The sequence below is a fragment of the Triticum aestivum genome, chromosome 6A (genome assembly GCF_018294505.1).
Source record: "Triticum aestivum cultivar Chinese Spring chromosome 6A, IWGSC CS RefSeq v2.1, whole genome shotgun sequence".
Lineage (NCBI taxonomy): Eukaryota > Viridiplantae > Streptophyta > Magnoliopsida > Poales > Poaceae > Triticum > Triticum aestivum.
Window position 1 is genome coordinate 534,740,252 of NC_057809.1, and position 14,909 is coordinate 534,755,160.

A 14,909-nucleotide genomic window follows, 5' to 3' on the forward strand; every position below is an offset into this window, starting at 1 on the left:
ATCAACATCTGTCCATACACAGGTGACTATGTCACGGGGATGCCAAAACACTTCAACGAGAAAGAAGAACAAAACCGACAACGGGATCAACGATATGGTGAGCATGTGCATGACTCAGAAGGATACTGATGCACCCCGGGTTTTGTAAAGTTTCGCGAAGCAAAGGGAACATCACGTAATAACCATAGGTTCACTCAAACGGCATTCGTGTAATCATAGGTACCGACATGGATGTCCATGGTTCCGCTATCGGTCATTGAATGAAGGGGCTTCGCTCATGTCTATGATTTACCGAACCTACGGGGTCACAAGCTTAAGGTAATCACGATCCGCTGAACATTAGTAGGATGAGAGTATCGAGGATTTATTTGTGGATTTGTTTCATTAATATTCAAAATAGTTCCAAGAGGAACCAAAAGTGTTTCGGGGTCACCAGAAGGGTTTCAGAGTTTATCGAGCAATACCGGGTATTACCGATAATTAATATATAGGTGAAAATGTTTTCTGGTGATTTTAAATTATATATAATATGCTCTAGTAACTTTTAAAGGGATTTTATAATTAATTTAATATCAACGGGCCTAAAAACCAAGTGGTGGAGGGACAATTGGGCCACCAAGGCCCATGTAGGGGAGGTGCCCCCTTTCCCCCTTGTGGGAGGCCGAATTGGAATTGGGGGAGGAACCCTCGTTCCCCTAGAGCCGGTGCAAGGGTAGGATTCCTCCCTCTTGTGTGGCCGCCTCCTCTCCTCCGAATCTATACATACTTGAGGTATTAGAACTATTTTCTACACAAGTTTTGGAGCCTCCTCTAGTTCCTCTATTTCTAGTTCTAATTCTAATTGATACTAGTTGATCAATTAGAGCTTGACCTTGATCCTCCAATCCTCATAATTAGAAGCCCAGTGTGGTTATAATCTCCTCCCTCTAGGATGCATTTGGTTACCTGCATCATTGTCCCAACTGGGCCTGGCCGAGCATATGCAGGAAAAAAACCAACATCTGCATGTTGATTGGTTGCCTACATTGCATCAAGGCCCAGTTGGATGCAACTTGTTTGGTTGCTTGTGTTTGTGCTTTAGGTGTGAGCAAATGCAAAGCACAACTGTTTGGTTATGTGCAAGTATTTGGTCTGCTTACCCCTTTCAAATGTGGTGGACTTACCACCCATTTGATGGCACACAACACACACACACACACAACAGACTATGATTAACAACAGCAGAAAAATGGCAAGAACAAAGCAAAAACAAAGCAAAGAACAGGTAGATCATAAGCTACTAGGCATAAGTTTAAAACAATAGGGCATCCCATTCCCCTGCTAGACCCCAGGTTGCTGCTCCCTGGGCAAAATATCCACATGTTCACAACAAAACAGACATTCAAACTTCAAATTTTACACCTAAACTACTTCGGACCAGACTTGACAGACAAACTACAAGGCCTAGGTGATGTCGCCGATGTAGCTGTGCTTGGAGCACCAGACCCTACAGATGTTCGAGGTGTTGGCGTTGAAGATCTGCACCTTGATCCCCAGCCCGACGAGCTTCAAGACTAGGAGGTCACCGGGGATGATCTTATGCTGGTGGTAGAAGTACTCCTAGCCACGCGCGAGCATCATGTGCCCCTTGAACACCAATACCTGGACCCGGAACTCGCACCACTTGTTGGTGGAGAGGCTGACGACGCGAGGAGGGACGCAGACTAGCCATTGCTTCATCACTAGCCTAAAGGCAGGTGGGATGACGAGCATGGCGATGTCCTCCTGGTCATGGACCTACACGTAGAACCTGATAGGTTCCCGTGCACCCTCCTCGTGGCCTGTCCTCTGTCTCTTGCCAGCGCTGAGTGGCATGCTCATGTACTCCACCCTTCTAGGCACCACCACCCTCTTTAGCCACCAGTTGGTGGGGATGAGGTCCTCTACACTCTCTCCGCTAACGATAACCATCGCTCCTCTATCGGCTCTGTCCCACTCTGTCTTGATTATCTTTCCAGGAATATGGATGACAATTAGCAACAATGAAAGATGATCATTGACAGTGCAAATGCCAATTATTAGAGCTAGCAATTTTCAGTGCTTAGTGATCAAAGTTAACACTGATCAATGCTAACACTAATCTATGCTACCAATGATCATAGCAATCTTTAGTGCTCAGAGATCAAATTTAACATTGGGCATTGCTACCACTGATCAAAGCTAACAATGACCAAAGAAAGCAATGGTCCCAAATGCACATGCACATGCATTATCCTACTCTGATCATGTGTTCCCTACTACTATTTTTGGCATTTAGGTATGTTCTATTGATGTCACTTGAAGCTACGTCGGTATTTTCCCAAAGAGGAAGGGATGATGCAGCACTGCTATGGTAGGTACTTCCCTCAGTTATGAAACCAAGGTATCAATCCAGTAGGAGAACCAAGCAACACTATGTAAATGGTACCTGCACACAAAGAACAATACTTGCAACCCGATGCATAAGAGGGGTTGTCGGTCCGTCCATGGTACAAAGATAGATAAATTTGTGGTAGATTGGATAATAGCTCTCGATAGAACGCGAAATAAAATAAGTAATAGAAAACTGCAACAAGGTATTTTTGGGTTTTTGGAATAATAGATCTGAAAATAAAAGCGAATACAAATAGATCTCAAGGCAAATATGATAAAGAATAGAGCAGAGGGCCATAGATTTGACTAGTGGCTTCTCTCAAGAAAATAACACACGGTGGGTAAACAAATTAATCTCGGGCAATTGATAGAATATCAAATAATTATGATGATATCCAAGGCAACGATGAATATATAGGCATCACGTCCAAGATTAGTAGAGCGACTCCTGCCTGTATCTACTACTATCACTCCACACATCGACCGCTATCCAGCATGCATCTAGTGTATTAAGTTCAAGGAGAAACAGAGTAATGCAATAGTAACGGTCACATGATGTAGACGAGATCTATTCATGTAGGAATAGCCCCCATCTTGTTATCCTTAATAGCAACGATACATGTGTGTCTTGCTACCCCTTCTGTCACTCGTAAAGAACACCGCAAGATCAAACCCATCACAAAGCACCTCTTCCCATGGCAAGAAAAACCGATCTAGTTGGCCTAACTAAACCAAAGATTCGAAGAATAAATACAAGGCTATAAATAATCTGAAGGAAATATGCCCTATAGGCAATAATAAAGTTATTATTTATTTCCTTATATCATGATAAATGTTTATTATTCATGCTAGAATTGTATTAACCGAAAACATAATACTTGTGTGAATACATAAAAAACAGAGTGTCACTAGTATGCCTCTACTTGACTAGCTCGTTGATCAAAGATGGCTATGTTTCCTAGCCATTGACATGAGTTGTCATTTGATTAACGGGATCACATCATTAGGAGAATGATGTGATTGACTTGACCCATTCCGTTAGCTTAGCACACGATCATTTAGTATTCTGCCATTGCTTTCTTCATGACTTATACATGTTCCTATGACTATGAGATTATTCAACTCCCGTTTACCGGAGGAACACTTTGTGTGACACCAAACGTCACAACGTAACTGGGTGATTATAAAGATGCTCTACAGGTGTCTCTGAAGGTACTTGTTGGGTTGGCGTATTTCGAGATTAGGATTTGTCACTCCAATTGTCGGAGAGGTATCTCTGGGCCCACTCGGTAATGCATATCACTATAAGCCTTGCAAGCATTGCAACTAATGAGTTAGTTGCGGGATGATGTATTACAGAACGAGTAAAGAGACTTGCCGGTAACGAGAATGAACTAGGTATTAAGATACCGATGATCGAATCTCGGGCAAGTAACATACCAATGACAAAGGGAACAACGTATGTTGTCATGCGGTTTGACCGATAAAGATCTTCGTAGAATATGTAGGATCCAATATGAGCATCCAGGTTCCGCTATTGGTTATTGACCGGAGACATGTCTCGGTCATGTCTACATAGTTCTTGAACCCGTAGGGTCTGCACGCTTAAAGTTCGATGATGGTTATATTATGAGTTTATGTGTTTTGATGTACCGAAGGAAGTTCGGAGTCCCGGATGTGATCACGGACATGACGAGGAGTCTCGAAATGGTCGAGACATAAAGTTTGATATATTGGAAGCCTATATTTGGATATCGGAAGTGTTCCGGGTGAAATCGGCATTTTACCGGAGTACCGGGGGTTACCAAACCCCCCAGGGGTTTAATGGGCCAAGATGGGCCTTAGTGGAGAAGAGGAGGGGCGGCCAGGGCAGGCCGCACGCCCCCTCTCCCTCTAGTCCGAATTGGACAAGGAGGGGGGCGGCGCCCCCCTTTCGTTCCTCTCTCTCCCCCCCCCTCTCCTTCCCCCTTCTCCTACTCCAACTAGGAAAGGAGGGAGTCCTACTCCCGGTGGAAGTAGGACTCCTCCCTGGCGCGCCTCCTCCTGGCCGGCCACCTCTCCCGCTTGCTCCTTTATATACGGGGGCAGGGGGGCACCTCTAGACACAACAATTGATCTCTTGGATCTCTTAGCCATGTACGGTGCCCCCCTCCACCATAATCCACCTCGATAATATCGTAGCAGCGCTTAGGCGAAACCCTGCGTCGGTAGAACATCATCATCGTAACCACACCGTCGTGCTGACGGAACTCTCCCTCAAAGCTCGGCTGGATCGGAGTTCGAGGGACGTCATCGAGCTGAACATGTGCAGAACTCGGAGGTGCCGTACGTTCGGTACTTAATCGGCCGGATCATGAAGGCGTACGACTACATCAACCGCTTTGTGCAAACGCTTCCGCTTTCGGTCTACGAGGGTACATGGACAACACTCTCCCCTCTCGTTGCTATGCATCACCATGTACAGCCGAGCCTGGTTTTATGCGTAGATGTTATATGCGTGAGTAGAACACAAGTGCGTTGTGGGCGATATAAGTCACACTGCTTACCTGCATGTCATACTTTGGTTCAGCGGTATTGTTGGATGAAGCGGCCCGGACCGACATTACGCGTACGCTTACGCGAGACTTGTTCTACCGACGTGCTTTGCACATAGGTGGCTGGAGGGTGTCAGTTTCTCCAACTTTAGTTGAACCAAGTGTTGGTACGCACGGTCCTTGAGAAGGTTAAAACAACACTAACTTGACAAACTATCGTTGTGGTTTTGATGCGTAGGTAAGAACGGTTCTTGCTCAGCCCATAGCAACCACGTAAAACTTGCAACAACAAAGTAGAGGACGTCTAACTTGTTTTTGTAGGGCATGTTGTGATGTGATATGCTCAAGACATGATGCTAAATTTTATTGTATGAGATGATCATGTTTTGTAACCGAGTTATCGGCAACTGGCAGGAGCCATATGGTTGTCGCTTTATTGTATGCAATGCAATTGCGCTATAATGCTTTACTTTATCACTAAGTGGTAGCGATAGTCGTGGAAGCATAAGATTGGCGAGACGACAACGATGCTACGATGGTGATCAAGGTGTCGCGCCGGTGACGATGGTGATCATGACGGTGCTTCGAAGATGAAGATCACAAGCACAAGATGATGATGGCCATATCATATCACTTATATTGATTGCATGTGATGTTTATCTTTTATGCATCTTATCTTGCTTTGATTGAAGGTAGCATTATAAGATGATCTCTCACTAAATTATCATGGTATAAGTGTTCTCCCTGAGTATACACCGTTGTGAAAGTTCTTCGTGCTGAGACACCACGTGATGATCGGGTGTGATAGGCTCTACGTTCAAATACAACGGGTGCAAAAAAGTTGCACATGCGGAATACTCATGTTAAACTTGACGAGCCTAGCATATGCAGATATGGCCTCGGAACACTGAGACCGAAAGGTCGAGCAGGAATTATATAGTAGATATGATCAACATAGTGATGTTCACCATTGAAACTACTCCATCTCACGTGATGATCGGACATGGTTTGGTTGATTTGGATCGCGTGATCACTTAGAGGATTAGAGGGATGTCTATCTAAGTGGGAGTTCTTAAGTAATATGATTAATTGAACTTAAATTTATCATGAACTTAGTACCTGATAGTATTTTGCTTGTCTATGTTGATTGTAGATAGATGGCCCGTGTTGTTGTTCCGTTAAATTTTAATGCGTTCCTTGAGAAAGCAAAGTTGAAAGATGATGGCAGAAATTACATGGACTGGGTCCGTAACTTGAGGATTATCCTCATTGCTGCACAGAAGAATTACGTCCTGGAAGCACCGCTGGGTGCCAGGCCTGCTGCAGATGCTGCTGATGATGTTAAGAATGTCTGGCAGAGTAAAGCTGATGATTACTCGATAGTTCAGTGTGCCATGCTTTACGGCTTAGAACTGGGACTTCAACGACATTTTGAACGTCATGGAGCATATGAGATGTTCCAGGAGTTGAAGTTAATATTTCAAGCAAATGCCCGGATTGAGAGATATGAAGTCTCCAATAAGTTCTATAGCTGCAAGATGGAGGAGAATAGTTCTGTCAGTGAACATATACTCAAAATGTTTGGGTATCATAATCACTTGACTCAACTGGGAGTTAATCTTCCTGTTGATAGTGTTATTGACAGAGTTCTTCAATCACTGCCACCAAGCTACACAAGCTTCATGATGAACTATAATATGCAAGGGGTGAATAAGACAATTCCCGAGCTCTTCGTGATGCTAAAGCTGCGGAGGTAGCAATCAAAAAGGAGCATCAAGTGTTGATGGTCAACAAGACCACTAGTTTCAAGAAAAAAGGTAAAGGGAAGAAAAAGGGGAACTTCAAGAAGAACGGCAAACAAGTTGCTGCTCAAGAGAAGAAACCCAAGTCTGGACCTAAGCCTGAAACTGAGTGCTTCTACTACAAACAGACTGGTCACTGGAAGCGGAACTGCCTCAAGTATTTGGCGGATAAGAAGGATGGCAAGGTGAACAAAGGTATATGTGATATACATGTTATTGATGTGTACCTTACTAATGCTTGCAGTAGCACCTGGGTATTTGATACTAGTTCTGTTGCTAATATTTGCAACTCAAAACAGGTACTATGGATTAAGCGAAGATTGGCTAAGGACGAGGTGACGGTGCACGTGGGAAATGGTTCCAAAGTCGATGTGATCGCGGTCGGCACACTACCTCTACATCTACCTTTGGGATTAGTTTTAGAGCTGAATAATTATTATTTGGTGCTAGCATTGAGCATGAACATTATATTGAAGGAAATATGCCCTAGAGGCAATAATAAAGTTATTATTTATTTCCTTATATCATGATAAAAGTTTATTATTCATGCTAGAATTGTATTAACCGGAAACATAATACATGTGTGAATACATAGACAAACAGAGTGTCAGTAGTATGCCTCTACTTGACTAGCTCGTTAATCAAAGATGGTTATGTTTCCTAACCATGGACAAAGAGTTTTTATTTGATTAACGGGATCACATCATTAGTTGAATGATCTGATTGACATGACCCATTCCATTAGCTTAGCACCCGACCGTTTAGTATGTTGCTATTGCTTTCTTCATGACTTATACATGTTCCTATGACTATGAGATTATGCAACTCCCGTTTGCCAGAGGAACACTTTGTGTGCTACCAAACGTCACAACGTAACTGGGTGATTATAAAGGAGCTCTACAGGTGTCTCCAAAAGGTACATGTTGGGTTGGCATATTTCGAGATTAGGATTTGTCACTCCGATTGTCGGAGAGGTATCTCTGGGCCCTCTTGGTAATGCACATCACTTAAGCCTTGCAAGCATTGCAACTAATGAGTTAGTTGCGGGATGATGTATTACAGAATGAGTAAAGAGACTTGCCGGTAACGAGATTGAACTAGGTATAGGATACCAAATATCGAATCTCGGGCAAGTAACATACCGATGACAAAGGGAACAACGTATGTTGTTATGCGGTCTGACCGATAAAAGATCTTCGTAGAATATGTAGGAACCAATATGGGCATCCAGGTCCCGCTATTGGTTATTGACCGGAGACGTGTCTCGCTCATGTCTACATTATTCTCGAACCCAAAGGGTCCGCACGCTTAAGGTTACGATGACAGTTATATTATGAGTTTATGCATTTTGATGTACCGAAGGTTGTTCGGAGTCCCAGATGTGATCACGGACATGACGAGGAGTCTCGAAATGGTCGAGACATAAAGATTGATATATTGGAAGCCTGTGTTTGGATATCGGAAGTGTTCCGGGTGAAATCGGGATTTTACCGGAGTACTGGGAGGTTACCGGAACCCCCCGGGAGGTATATGGGCCTTAGTGGGCCTTAGTGGAAGAGAGGAGAGGTGGCCATAGATGGGCCGCGCGCCCCTCCCCCCCTTGGTCCGAATAGGACAAGGAGAGGGGGTCGGCCCCCCTTCCTCCTCTCTCTCCTCTTTTCCCCCCTCCGTGAATCCTATTCCAACTAGGAAAGGGGGGGTCCTACTCCCGGAGGGAGTAGGACTCCTCCTGGCGCGCCTCCTCTTGGCCGGCCAGCCCCCCCTTTGAGCCTTTATATACGGAGGCAAGGGGCATCCCTAGAGACACAAGTTGATCCACGTGATCATATTCTTAGCCGTGTGCGGTGCTCCCTTCCACCATAGTCCTCGATAATATTGTAGCAGTGCTTAGGCGAAGCCCTGCGACAGTAGTACATCAAGATCGTCACCACGCCGTCGTGCTGACGGAACTCTTCCCCGACACTTTGCTAGATCGGAGTCCGGGGATCGTCATCGAGCTGAACGTGTGCTAGAACTCGGAGGTGCCATAGTTTCGGTGCTTGATCGGTCGGGCCGTGAAGACGTATGACTACATCAACCAAGTTAACGCTTCCGTTGTCGATCTACAAGGGTACGTAGATCACACACTCCCCTCTCATTGCTATGCATCACCATGATATTGCGTGTGCGTAGGAAATTTTTTGAAATTACTACATTCCCCAATAGTGGCATCCGAGCCTAGGTTTTATATGTTGATGTTATATGCACGAGTAGAACACAAGTGAGTTGTGGGCGATATAATTCATACTGCTTACCAGCAGGTCATACTTTGGTTCGGCGGTATTGTTGGACGAAGCGGCCCGGACCGACATTACGCGTACGCTTACGCGAGACCGGTTCTCCCGACGTGCTTTGCACATAGGTGGCTTGCGGGTGACAGTTTCTCCAACTTTAGTTGAACCGAGTGTGGCTACGCCCGGTCCTTGTGAAGGTTAAAACAACACCAACTTGACAAACTATCGTTGTGGTTTTGATGCGTAGTAAGATTGGTTCTTGCTTAAAGCCCATAGCAGCCACGTAAAACATGCAACAACAAAGTAGAGGACGTCTAACTTGTTTTTGCAGGGCATGTTGTGATGTGATATGGTCAATACATGATGCTAAATTTTATTGTATGAGATGATCATGTTTTGTAACCGAGTTATCGGCAACTGGCAGGAGCCATATGGTTGTCGCTTTATTGTATGCAATGCAATCGCGTTGTAATGCTTTACTTTATCACTAAGTGGTAGCGATAGTCGTGGAAGCATAAGATTGGCGAGACGACAACGATGCTACGATGGAGATCAAGGTGTCGCGCCGATGACGATGGTGATCATGACGGTGCTTCGGAGATGGAGATCACAAGCACAAGATGATGATGGCCATATCATATCACTTATATTGATTGCATGTGATGTTTATCTTTTATGCATCTTATCTTGCTTTGATTGACGGTAGCATTATAAGATGATCTCTCACTAATTATCAAGAAGTGTTCTCCCTGAGTATGCACCATTGTGAAAGTTCTTCGTGCTGAGACACCACGTGATGATCGGGTGTGATAGGCTCTACGTTCAAATACAACGGGTGCAAAACAGTTGCACATGCGGAATACTCAGGTTATACTTGACGAGCCAAGCATATACAGATATGGCCTCGGAACACGGAGACCGAAAGGTCGAGTGTGAATCATATAGTAGATATGATCAACATAGTGATGTTCACCAATGAAACTACTCCATCTCACGTGATGATCGGACATGGTTTAGTTGATTTGGATCACGTAATCACTTAGAGGATTAGAGGGATGTCTATCTAAGTGGGAGTTCTTTAAGTAATATGATTAATTGAACATAAATTTATCATGAACTTAGTACCTGATAGTATCTTGCTTGTTTATGTATGATTGTAGATAAATGGCCCGTGCTGTTGTTCCGTTGAATTTTAATGCGTTCCTTGAGAAAGCAAAGTTGAAAGATGATGGTAGCAATTACACGGACTGGGTCCGTAACTTGAGGATTATCCTCATTGCTGCACAGAAGAATTACGTCCTAGAAGCACCGCTGGGTGCCAGGCCTGCTGTTGGAGCAACACCAGATGTTGTGAACGTCTGGCAGAGCAAAGCTGATGACTACTCGATAGTTCAGTGTGCCATGCTTTACGGCTTAGAACTGGGACTTCAACGACATTTTGAACGTCATGGAGCATATGAGATGTTCCAGGAGTTGAAGTTAATATTTCAAGCAAATGCCCGGATTGAGAGATATGAAGTCTCCAATAAGTTCTATAGCTGCAAGATGGAGGAGAACAGTTCTGTCAGTGAGCATATACTCAAAATGTCTGGGTATAATAATCACTTGATTCAAATGGGAGTTAATCTTCCAGATGATTGCGTCATTGTCAGAATTCTCCAATCACTGCCACCAAGCTACAAGAGCTTTGGGATGAACTATAATATGCAAGGGATGAATAAGACTATTCCCAAGCTCTTCGCAATGCTGAAAGCTGCGGAGGTAGAAATCAAAAAGGAGCATCAAGTGTTGATGGTCAACAAGACCACTAGTTTCAAGAAAAAGGGCAAAGGGAAGAAGAAGGGGAACTTCAAGAAGAACAGCAAGCAAGTTGCTGCTCAAGATAAGAAACCCAAGTCTGGACCTAAGCCTAAAACTGAGTGCTTCTACTGCAAGCAGACTGGTCACTGGAAGCGGAACTGCCCCAAGTATTTGGCGGATAAGAAGGATGGCAAGGTGAACAAAGGTATATGTGATATACATGTTATTGATGTGTACCTTACTAATGCTCGCAGTAGCACCTGGGTATTTGATACTGGTTCTGTTGCTAATATTTGCAACTCGAAACAGGGACTATGGATTAAGCGAAGATTGGCTAAGGACGAGGTGACGATGCGCGTGGGAAACAGTTCCAAAGTCGATGTGATCGCAGTCGGCGCGCTACCTCTACATCTACCTTCGGGATTAATATTAGACCTAAATAATTGTTATTTGGTGCCAGCGTTAAGCATGAACATTATATCTGGATCTTGTTTGATGCGAGACGGTTATTCATTTAAATCAGAGAATAATGGTTGTTCTATTTATATGAGTAATATCTTTTATGGTCATGCACCCTTGAAGAATGGTCTATTCTTATTGAATCTCGATAGTAGTGACACACATATTCATAATGTTGAAGCCAAAAGATGCAGAGTTGATAATGATAGTGCAACTTATTTGTGGCACTGCCGTTTAGGTCATATCGGTGTAAAGCGCATGAAGAAACTCCATACTGATGGACTTTTGGAACCACTTGATTATGAATCACTTGGTACTCGCGAACCGTGCCTCATGAGCAAGATGACTAAAACGCCGTTCTCCTGTACTATGGAGAGAGCAACAGATTTGTTGGAAATCATACATACAGATGTATGTGGTCCGATGAATATTGAGGCTCGTGGCGGATATCGTTATTTTCTCACCTTCACAGATGACTTAAGCAGATATGGGTATATCTACTTAATGAAACATAAGTCTGAAACGTTTGAAAAGTTCAAAGAATTTCAGAGTGAAGTTGAAAATCATCGTAACAAGAAAATAAAGTTTCTACGATCTGATCGTGGAGGAGAATATTTGAGTTACGAGTTTGGTGTACATTTGAAACAATGCGGAATAGTTTCGCAACTCACGCCACCCGGAACACCACAGCGCAATGGTGTGTCCGAACATCATAACCATACTTTACTAGATATGGTGCGATCTATGATGTCTCTTACTAATTTACCGCTATCATTTTGGGGTTATGCTTTGGAGACGGCCGCATTCACGTTAAATAGGGCACCATCAAAATCCATTGAGACGACGCCTTATGAACTATGGTTTGGCAAGAAACCAAAGTTGTCATTTCTGAAAGTTTGGGGCTGCGATGCTTATGTGAAAAAACTTCAACCTGATAAGCTCGAACCCAAATCGGAGAAATGTGTCTTCATAGGATATCCAAAGGAGACTATTGGATACACCTTCTATCACAGATCCGAAGGCAAGACTTTTGTTGCTAAGTTGGGAAACTTTCTGGAGAAGGAGTTTCTCTCGAAAGAAGTGAGTGGGAGAAAGTAGAACTTGACGAGGTAACTGTACCTGCTCCCTTATTGGAAAGTAGTGCATCACAGAAAATTGTTTCTGTGACACCTACACCAATTAGTGAGGAAGCTAATGATAATGATCATGAAACTTCAGAACAAGATACTACTGAACCTCATAGATCAACCAGAGTGAGATCCGCACCAGAATGGTACGGTAATCCAGTTATGGAAGTCATGCTACTAGATCATGATGAACCTATGAACTATGAAGAAGCGATGGTAAGCCCAGATTCCGCAAAATGGCTTGAAGCCATGAAATCTGAGATGGGATCCATGTATGAGAACAAAGTGTGGACTTTGGTTGACTTGCCCAATGATCGGCAAGCAATTGAGAATAAATGGATCTTCAAGAAGAAGACTAACACCGACGGTAATATTACTGTCTACAAAGCTCGACTTGTCGCAAAAGGGTTTCGGCAAGTTCAAGGGGTTGACTACGATCAGACCTTCTCACCCGTAGCGATGCTTAAGTCTGTCCGAATCATGTTAGCAATTGCCGCATTTTATGATTATGAAATTTGGCAGATGGATGTCAAAACTGCATTCCTGAATGGATTTCTGGAAGAAGAGTTGTATATGATGCAACCAGAAGGTTTTGTCGATCCAAAGGGAGCTAACAAAGTGTGCAAGCTCCAGCGATCCATTTATGGACTGGTGCAAGCCTCTCGGAGTTGGAATAAACGCTTTGATAGTGTGACCAAAGCATTTGGTTTTATACAAACTTTTGGAGAAGCCTGTATTTACAAGAAAGTGAGTGGGAGCTCTGTAGCATTTCTGATATTATATGTGGATGACATATTGCTGATTGGAAATGATATAGAATTTCTAGATAGCATAAAGGGATACTTGAATAAGAGTTTTTCAATGAAAGATCTCGGTAAAGCTGCTTACATATTAGGCATAAAGATCTATAGATATAGATCAAGACGTTTAATTGGACTTTCACAAAGCACATACCTGGACAAGATTTTGAAGAAGTTCAAAATGGATCAAGCAAAGAAAGGGTTCTTGCCTGTGTTACAAGGTGTAAAATTGAGTCAGACTCAATGCCCGACCACTTCAGAAGATAGAGAGAAAATGAAAGATGTTCCCTATGCTTCAGCCATAGGCTCTATCATGTATGCAATGTTGTGTACCAGACCTGATGTGTGCCTTGCTATAAGTCTAGCAGGGAGGTACCAAAGTAATCCAGGAGTGGATCACTGGACAGCGGTCAAGAACATCCTGAAGTACCTGAAAAGGACTAAGGATATGTTTCTCGTATATGGAGGTGACAAAGAGCTCATCGTAAACGGTTACGTTGATGCAAGCTTTGACACTGATCCGGACGATTCTAAATCGCAAACCGGATACGTGTTTACATTAAACGGTGGAGCTGTCAGTTGGTGCAGTTCTAAACAGAGCGTCGTGGCGGGATCTACGTGTGAAGCGGAATACATAGCTGCTTTGGAAGCAGCGAATGAAGGAGTCTGGATGAAGGAGTTCATATCCGATCTAGGTGTCATACCTAGTGCATCGGGTCCAATGAAAATCTTTTGTGACAATACTAGTGCAATTGCCTTGGCGAAGGAATCCAGATTTCACAAGAGAACCAAGCACATCAAGAGACGCTTCAATTCCATCTGGGATCTAGTCTAGGTGGGAGACATAGAGATTTGCAAGATACATACAGATCTGAATGTTGCAGACCCATTGACTAAGCCTCTTCCACGAGCAAAACATGATCAGCACCAAGGCTCCATGGGTGTTAGAATCATTACTGTGTAATCTAGATTATTGACTCTAGTGCAAGTGGGAGACTGAAGGAAATATGCCCTAGAGGCAATAATAAAGTTATTATTTATTTCCTTATATCATGATAAAAGTTTATTATTCATGCTAGAATTGTATTAACCGGAAACATAATACATGTGTGAATACATAGACAAACAGAGTGTCACTAGTATGCCTCTACTTGACTAGCTCGTTAATCAAAGATGGTTATGTTTCCTAACCATGGACAAAGAGTTGTTATTTGATTAACGGGATCACATCATTAGTTGAATGATCTGATTGACATGACCCATTCCATTAGCTTAGCACCCGATCGTTTAGTATGTTGCTATTGCTTTCTTCATGACTTATACATGTTCCTATGACTATGAGATTATGCAACTCCCGTTTGCCAGAGGAACACTTTGTGTGCTACCAAACGTCACAACATAACTGGGTGATTATAAAGGAGCTCTACAGGTGTCTCCAAAAGGTACATGTTGGGTTGGCGTATTTTGAGATTAGGATTTGTCACTCCGATTATCGGAGAGGTATCTCTGGGCCCTCTCGGTAATGCACATCACTTAAGCCTTGCAAGCATTGCAACTAATGAGTTAGTTTCGGGATGATGTATTACAGAATGAGTAAAGAGACTTGCCGGTAACGAGATTGAACTAGGTATAGGATATCGACGATCGAATCTCGGGCAAGTAACATACCGATGACAAAGGGAACAACGTATGTTGTTATGCGGTCTGACCGATAAAAGATCTT